General features: G+C 61.5%; 1 pseudogene; it reads left to right on the top strand.

Annotated features, from left to right (window-relative positions):
• Positions 1 to 252: 252 nt before the first annotated feature.
• On the top strand, positions 253 to 8,461 carry LOC115896118 (annotated as a pseudogene).
• Positions 8,462 to 8,906: the final 445 nt, after the last annotated feature.

The raw sequence follows: 8,906 nt of genomic DNA, 5'->3' as shown, positions 1-8,906 counted from the left end.
GCTTAGAGCCAAGGTGAGGCGTGGAGGGCCGTGCTGACTTGGGTGGGGGTGCCCAAGGGCACCTTACCTTGGGCAGTGGCCAGCGGGGAGGGGGGGCGCCTGAAAGGGAGTACAGAGCTCAGGCAGCCTGTTGTTGGGGGAGGGCTGAGAGGGCAGTATGTGGCAGAGGCCTTGGGGGCAGGGAGTGGGTGGAGCCCCATGAGGGACTCGGGGTGTGGACCAGTCACAGGTCCTGGGTCCCTGTCCCTGCAGCCCAGAACGTGACCGTGGATGAGGTCATCGGCGCCTACAAGCAGGCCCTGGCCAGAAGCTGACTGGCAGGCAGATCCCTAAGCTCCTCAGGCACTGCAGGTACGGGAGGGGTGGGGTGGTGCGTCCAGTGTAGGTGTCGGGGGGGGGGGCCTAGGGTGGAGCCACCCAGCAGGAGAGGGCCTCCACTCCCCAGCCCTAGGCGTGTCATGAATACATCTTTGAAAGCCTGCTGCTCAGCTAGAGAACTAATCAGTTTTCTTCATAAATATGAAGAGCACAGAATTCTATAAAGTAAGACATTCAGGTATCCGTCAGCCCAAAAAGAAACGCTGTTCCCTGGGGAAGAGACATATATATGATTCTTGTAAGTCTGAATTACAAAATTTCCTTCCTTCTTCCTTACTTCCTTCCTTCCTATTCTTCCTCCTTCCTTCCTTCCTTCCGTCCTTCCTTCCTTCCTTCCTTCCTGCCGTCCTTCCTCTTCCTTCCTTCCTTCCTTCCTTCCTTCCTTCCTTCCTTCCTTCCCTTCCTTCCTTCCTTCCTTCCTTCTTCTTCCTTCCTTCCTTCCTCCTTCCTTCCTTCCTTCCTTCCTCTTCCTTCCTTCCTTCCTTCCTTCCTTCCTTCCTTCCTTCCTTCCTTCCTTCCTTCCTGCCTTCCTTCCTTCCTTCCTTCCTTCCTTCCTTCCTTCCTTCCTTCCTTCCTTCCTCTTCACTTCCTTCCTTCCCTTCCTTTCCTTCCTTCCTTCCTTTCCTTCCTTCCTTCCTCCCTTCCTTCCTTCCTTCCTTCCTTCCTTCCTCCTCCTTTCCTTCCTTCCTTCCTTCCTTCCTTCCTTCCTTCCTTCCTTCCTTCCTTTTCCTTCCTTCCTTCCTTCCTTCCTTCCTTCCTTCCTTCCTTCCTTCCTTCCTTCCTTCCTTCCTCTTTCTTTCTTTCTTTCTTTCTTTCTTTCTTTCTTTTTTTTTTTTGAGATGGAGTCTTGCTCTTATGGTCCAGGCTGGAGTGCAGTGGCACAATCTCGGCTCACTGCAACCTCTGCCTCCTGGGTTCAAGCGATTCTCCTGCCTCAGCCTCCCAAGTAGCTGGGATTACAGGTGCCTGCCACCATGCGCAACTAATTTTTTTTGTATTTTTAGTAGTGGTGGGGTTTCGCCATGTTGGCCAGGCTGGTCTCGAACTCCTGACCTCAGGTGATCTGCCCACCTCAGCCTCTTAAAATGCTGGGATTACAGGCATGAGCCACCATGCCCAGCATATTCATAAAAGTCAGAATTACAGAAATAACATATATCGTCAGGTTAAAAAAAAATTAAAATACTACAGAATCTGAAAAAACCAAATCCACCTCTTACCCTCCTGCCCCAAGGCCCCTCCTCGAGAACCCCCGTTGTTGGCCACTCAGCATTTCCTGGCCTTTTCTGTGCAATTGGTAAGGTGGCTATTGAGAGCTACCTGCTGGTTTTCCATTTCCACAGAGGTGGCTTCTCCCACCCTGCCACTCCCCCAGCCCCTCCCTCGGCGCCTCTCCTGTGGGCCCCGGCCTGGCGCCTAGTCAGTGAGCACCGCTGGTCCCGAGGGTTCCAGGTTGCCTGTCCTCGGGCTGTTGACCCTCAGCTGTGCTGGAAGCAACCACGCTCCTTGTCCATCACTGTTCACTGGGTTAGGGTAGGTTCGCTGGAACATTCCAGAAGAGGGGCTTGCCAGGTCCCAGGAAGGGTGGCTGCTCAGTGTGGCAGTTGAGAGGGTGGGGTCCTTGGAGCCCGTCGGCCTGGTTCAGACCAGCCGTGCAGCATCCACCCTACTGGTGATGTGTGTAAGCCCAGAGGGTGGGAGCTGGCGTCTGCAGGAGCGGTGAGCTCTGACTGGGTGCTGGGCCCCAGGCCCTGCCTTCACCAAGAGGCCTCCTGCGCCCAGCCCTGCCAGCTTCCCAGGCTCATTTCCTGCCCCACAGCCTTTGCACAGAATCCCTCTGTCGGGACATCCCCCAGAGATGCTGGGCCCACTCCCTCGCTTTGGTCCCCCTGGGGCAGAGGCGCTTTGCCGAGGCCTGCCTGGCTGCAGGGCTGGCTGGTCGCAGTCGCGTGAGTGCAGAGTTGTCTCGCTATCTAAGGCCCTGTACCCCAAGTTCCAGCTGGTGGGCAGCGTCTGAGCCTCTGTTCAGTGCCTTCGCCCAAACCCCGCCCCGGAACCCTGCCTGGCCTCTGGCATAGCAGCCATTTGGGGCCTCGACTGCCCCCCTGTTCAAGTGTCCGTTCTGCCTTAACCCCCGTCCACTCTGCTTTCTCAGGAATTCAAGACCTCGGGCACCCGCCTCGACGGTCTGGACCTGAAAGGTGTGTGTCTGGCCAGGGACTGGGAGCCCTTGGGTCGTGGGCAGGTCGGGGGGCTGCCTAGAGGGGAGTCTGAGGACCTGCCTGGGGTCAGCGGCTTCTGGAGCTGAGCTGACCTGAGCCAGGGCAGGGGCTGGGCCTGGTGGTGGGGTGGGAGGTTGGGGGGCAGATGTCCCTTTCCAGCCTCCCTTGACCATGTTTCCCGCCATGTAGAGGTGCGCTGCCTCAGACATGCGCACGGGCTGCTGACTCCCCCCAGGTGAGAAGCTTGAACTACAAGACCTGCGAGGCCCTGGAAGAGGTCTTCAAGGAGGCTGCAGTTCAAGGTCGTGGACCTGGAGCAGACAACCTGGATGAAGATGTGAGCAGGCCTGCAACCGCCCACTTCGGCTCCCTGAGCCTCCCGGGCCCCTTCGAGGTTTGGGTGGGGAGAGGACCACTGCAGGAGGAGGGGGTCCCCTAGACAAAGGCTGAGGGGTGGGCGCAAAGGGCGGGACCTCTGGCAGGGGCAAGAGAGAGACATCCAGTATGACCAGAGTGGATATGGAGGGTGCGTTGGGGCCCCTATGGCCCACCCTCATAAGCAAGCAAGAGTCTTGGGGAGCTGGGCTGGGGGCAGGCATGTGGCCCCCAGTAGCCCTTTCAGGAACCACGCTGGAGGGGTCCAGCTCCTATGGGGTGGGCTTGGAAAGCATTCTGAGAGGAGCCTCCCATCAAGTGCCCAAGGGCCCTCCCCTCCCCAGCCTTGTAAGTCCCCAGGCACCCTGATGTCTGGATCCTGAGGCCCAGGCTCAGGAACACCAAGGCCTGTCCTGGTCACTCAGCACATCAGTCAAGGACTCTGGAGGGCAGTGACAAAAAAACAGACTGGCTACCAGCAGAGAAGGAAAGGGTTTGTCCCATGGCCCACGGGCCCTGTCTGTCTGTGCTTGTCCTCCTCTCCCATGAGGCTCTCCCGGACCCTGGACCCCTCATCTCTCAGTGGGCCCAGTGTCAGGGCCCACGCCTCTCCCCCAGGGCAGCCCAGAGCTGAGGCTGAGCCCCGAATGTCTACCTGCAGGGTGCCTCGGCCCTCTTCGACATGATCGAGTACTACGAGTCGGCCACCCACCTCAACATCTCCTTCAACAAGCACATAGGCACCCGGGGCTGGCAGGCGGCCGCCCACATGATGCGCAAGGTGGGCGCCTCTTGGCTTCCAGGAAGAGGCAGCTCAGGCTCCCAGCACGGGGAGGCACTTTCTCAGGGCACGGCCCGTAGGCTCTGACTGCATGAGCTCTTTAGTGCGGGCTGTTGTGGGGATGCTGGGCTCTCAGGCCCTCAGGCCAGGAGGAGAACAGGGCTGAGAGGTGTCCTGGCCCCCAGGCCCCCGGCCCCTTCTCTCCTTGCGAGGCGTTTCATGACCTCCACTTTCTCCCATCCGTAATGTCATTCCTCTGTAAAGTCATCCCCTTGGAGGTGGCCCGTGGTCGCCATTCCCACATCACTCCTGTGTGAAGGCTGGGTGCAGGGAGGGGTCGGGGCTATCTGGGAACCTCCCAGCCACACAGGAGTTGGGGATCCTGGCTGCCACCAGCCCTGCCTCGCTCACCCACAAGACCCCAGACTGAGCCTTTCCCTCCCCAGCCACAGTTTCCCCTATTATAAAAACCAGGCGACATAGCCAGACGACAGCTGTGGCTTCGTTGCTCATTGAGATGTGGGGGCTGCAGGTCCTGGGCCAGGAGCGCTGGGGCAGGCCTGAGCCAGTGCCTCACCCCTGTCCCCTCGCCCCCTGTAGACGAGCTGCCTGCAGTACCTGGACGCCCGCAACACGCCCCTGCTGGACCACTCGGCGCCCTTTGTGGCCCGTGCCCTGCGCATCCGCAGCAGCCTGGCAGTGCTGCACTTGGAGAATGCCAGCCTGTCGGGGCGGCCCCTCATGCTGCTCGGTGAGCCCCAAGCCCGGGAGGGTGAGTGGGACGTGCAGCCTGCTGGGGGCAGGGGCCTTGTACCAAATCTGGGCACGTGGCCTGCCCAATCACCGTGCCCCCCATCCCCAGCCACGGCCCTGAAGATGAACATGAACCTGCGGGAGCTGTACCTGGCGGACAACAAGCTCAATGGCCTGCAGGACTCGCCCAGCTGGGTAACCTGCTCAAGTTCAACTGCTCCCTGACAGATCCTGGACCTCCGGAACAACCACGTGCTGGACTCGGGTGGGTGCAGTGGCCCACCCACCCCACACCTGTCACCCAGCACCCACTCTCTGCCCGGCCCTGCGCTGGTGGCCCTGTGCTGGGTGGTGCTGGGGACAACAGATGTGGCCAAGACTAGACCCAGTTGACAACTATACTGGGCAGGACTGGGCTGATGGAGCCCAGAGGCAGGGTCTGATCAGTCTGGGGGCCAGGGAAGGCTTTCCTGGAGGAGGAGACAACCACTCAGCTGACAGCCGCAGGATGAGGCGAAGTGAATAATTACAATCTGAAAAGAAAGCAGTGTTGCTGCGATAACAGGGTCAGCTGGAGGCTGCTTTCAGATGGTAGAGGAGGGAGGACCACCGTGGGTCAGGGCCTCTGGGTTTCCATCTGGAGGCTGGGAGCAGAACCAGCCTTGTGAGAAGCCTGGGAAAGGGCCCAGACCGAGGGAGCCACGAGTGCAGTGTGGAGGAGCTCTGTGTTTGATGTTGGGGGGTTTGAGCAGAGAATGGGGATCTGTCAAAGGAGGCATTCCTGTCGCATCCTGGAGGGGTCGGGGGAGGGTCGCTGTGTCCCCAGGTGGCAGGCCCAGACTCCACTCTGCTGAGCACCTGTCAAGGACCATGGCTATAGGCCTCTGGGCTCAGCCTGGAGGGAGACACAGGGCTCTGCCCTCGGGAGCTTGTGCTCCAGTCTAGAGACAAAGATAAGATGAGTGAAACCTCCAGCCCATCAGATGGTGGGATCTGCATTGGAGGGAGACAGTGCTGACTGTGGGTGGGAGTGAGCCAGCTGCTAGGGGGAGGTGGGCTGGAGGTGGTCACATATGAGCAAAGAACAGAAGCATCTGGGGAGGCTGTCATCCGGGCACCCAGGCCCAGGGTCACAGATGTGTGCCCAAGGGTGCCAGGGCCGAGGCAGGGCTGGCAGGGCAGGGCCTGGGCCGTGGGGACCTCCACGGAGGTCCTAAGCAGAAGGGGTTGCTCCTACCCCCGCAGCCCCCTCCCGGGGAAGCACCCCGGGCCCCAGACGGGGCTCTGACTGCCGGCCTTTCCCAGGTCTGGCCTACATCTGCGAGGGCCTCAAGGAGCAGAGGAAGGGGCATGGTGACCCTGGTGCTGTGGAACAACCAGCTAACGCACACGGCATGGCCTTCCTGGGCATGACACTGGTGAGTCAGGGTGGCAGGGGAGGGAGGCACCTCGGTCCCCACTGCCACCGCCCCACCCCATCTCTCAGCACAGTTGCCTACAGCTGACGGCCTCCTGTCCTGCCCATCCTGCAGGTTCAAGATTTAAATTCAGGCCCCACCTGCTTCCTCATTCAACTTCTGTGCCTGTTTTCCCCCTGAGGAGCAGGCCCTTCTTTATCTTTTTTTTTTTTTTTTTGAAACTGAGTCTCATCCTGTCACCCAGGCTGGAGTGCACTGGCCCATCTAGTGCTCACTGCAGCCACTTCAGCCTCCGCCTCCCGGGTTCAAGAGCGATTACTCGTCCTGGCCTCAGCCTGCCCAAGTAGCTGGGACTCAGGTGCTGGCCACCACACATAGCTAATTTTTATATTTTTAGTAGAGATGGGGTTTCACCATTTTGGCCAGGCCCGGTCTTGAAGTCCTGATCTCAAGTGATTCCCCCTACCATGGCCTGCCGAAAGTATTGGGATTAATGAATGTAAGTGACCGCGCCTGGGTTTCAGTTTTTACGCGGTGCGTAGAGCAGCCACGCAGGTACAGAGACTCTCAGGGTGAGCACTCCTGTGCCCAAACCCTGGGTGAGAGTCGCCCGCCTTAGGGGCTTTCAGGGCGCTCAAGGTCCAGGCCTGGCCAGGGGCTCAGGCTGTGGGGGGGTAGGGACTGACTGGGTGCCTGGGAGTGGACAGAGGACCTGGCATTTGGGAAGACTTCAGGCCAGGCCGGAGGCAGGGCAGGACGACGCCGGTGCTCAACGCGCAGGCGCGCCAAGGAAAAGGAACGCCCGACCCTGGCTCTCCACGCTTTTCCTGACGTCGGCGTCCTGGGCCCTCCTCCACCATCACGGCTCCCTCCTCACCCTTACGCCCCCTCCCTCCAGCCGCACACTCAGAGCCTGGAGACGCTTGAACCTGGGCCACAACCCCATCGGGAACGAGGGTGTCGGCACCTCAAGAACGGGCTCATCAGCAACCGCAGCGTGCTGCGCCTGGGGCTGGCCTCCACCAAGCTCACGTGCGAGGGTAGGGTACGGGGCTGGGCCGGGGTGCGGCTGCTGGGCTCAGCGGGGCGGCCAGCCGGGTGTGGGGCCCGTGGCCAGCCCCTGCGGTGCCCCCCCAGGCGCGGTGGGCGGTGGCGGAGTTCATCGCTGAGAGCCCCCGCCTCCTGAGACTGGACCTTCGGGAGAACGAGATCAAGACAGGCGGGCTCATGGCACTGTCGTTGGCCCTCAAGGTGAACCACTCACTGCTGCGCCTGGACCTCGACCGTGAGCCCAAGAAGGAGGCGGTAAGCGGGGGACGGCCCTGCAGCCCTGGGGCGGGCGGGCGGGAGGCCGGGTGGTGGGGCCGGCCTGAGAGGCCTAGCCAGGCGCTCCCGCCACAGGTGAAGAGCTTCATCGAGACGCAGAAGGCGTTGTTGGCCGAGATCCAGAACGGCTGCAAGCGCAACTTGGTGCTGGCGCGGGAGCGGAGGAGAAGGAGCAGCCGCCGCAGCTGTTGGCCTCCATGCCTGAGACCACCGCCACCGAGCCCCAGCCCGACGACGAGCCCGCTGCTGGGCGCAGAATGGGGCTCCCAGCCCCGCACCCAGCCCGGACTCAGACTCAGACTCGGACTGCGGATGGGGAGGATGAGGAGGAAGAGGAAAGGGAGAGGGATGAGACCCCCGTCCTGCCCTGGTGCCCCCCACGGACTCCCTGGGCCCTGGGGACAGGAGTCCCCCAGGCAGCCCTTCCACACCCACTGAGCATCGAATTTCCGTGTCCAGCCCAGGCCGGGGCCACAAGGTGTTTGTGGTGACCCGGGTGGAGAGCCCACCCGAGAGGGCAGAGCCGCCTCTGTCCCCCATCCCTCCTTCTCCCCCACCCCCTCCCTCCCCACCCGCCTCACCTTCCCTACCACCCGCCGGGGCCATTGTCACCGGGGACACAGGGTCCTCTGAGTCTCAGCAACCACCGGAGCCGCCTCAGTCAGGGCCATCGCTGCCTAATGGCCTGAAGCCCGAGTTCGCCCTGGCACTGCCCCCTGAGCCGCCCCCGGGGCCTGAGGTCAAGGGGGGCAGCTGCGGCCTGGAGCACGGTGAGAGGGGCCCTAGGGCAAGTGATGAGGGGCCCTGGGTGCTGTGGTGATCTCAGGCAAGCCCCTGCCTGTTGTGGGCCTCAGTTTCCACCTCTTTAAAATGGTTTCTCGCAGGGGGCCAGCACAATTGGGGCTTAGTTTTTTCATGTACACCGTGCTTCCCTTGGGTCCCTGGGAGCTCTCTTCCTGGGGTGGGGCATGGGAGGCGTGTTGCCTTGAGCCTGACCATCCTCCGCGGTCTCCTGGGCCCCTCTGCAGGCCCCGAGGTCTGGCTGGGGACAGGTGGTGAACACGTTGCATTTGCCCCACCCGCCTGACGGGGCTGCTGGCCCATCCCTCCCACACAGAACTGAGCTGCTCCAGAACGAGAAGAGCTTGAGGAGCTGCTTCTGGAAAGCCAGTCAGGAATCCGGGCAGGAGACAAACTGTGACCTTTAGGTGAGGCCAGGCCCGGGGCCAGGGCACTGGGGAGGAGCTGAGAGAGCCCTGGCTCTGACAGTCTCTCCCGACAATCTCTCTCCCCAAGTTCCCTTTTCCGGTCGGTCTGCGATGAGCTGAGGCCAGAGCCATGAGAATCTGCTCACCTTCTCCCCAGCCTTCCTGAGGCCCAGGATGCCAGGGTGGGGGCCATTCTGGGGCCCCCTCCCCCACAGCAACACTACAAGGGTGCAGGAGCTACAGGGAGTGGCCCTCCCCGTGCGACTCAGGCACTTCTGTTTATGAGCCCACCACTGGAAGACTCGGGGGGTGAATGGGAGGAGGGGGAGCAGGAGCAGGAGGAGTTCTCCAAGGACATCAGGCACCTGTTCTGGAGGGCCAGGCTTGCCCTGCAGAGGGCAGGGGTCCTGAGTAGTGGTGGGATGGTCCCCTGTGGCCCTGGGCA

This window comes from Rhinopithecus roxellana, unplaced genomic scaffold, assembly GCF_007565055.1.
Source record: "Rhinopithecus roxellana isolate Shanxi Qingling unplaced genomic scaffold, ASM756505v1 contig5019, whole genome shotgun sequence".
Taxonomy (NCBI): domain Eukaryota; kingdom Metazoa; phylum Chordata; class Mammalia; order Primates; family Cercopithecidae; genus Rhinopithecus; species Rhinopithecus roxellana.
Note: the sequence above shows the minus strand (reverse complement) of the source record. Positions and strands in the feature narration are given on the sequence as shown.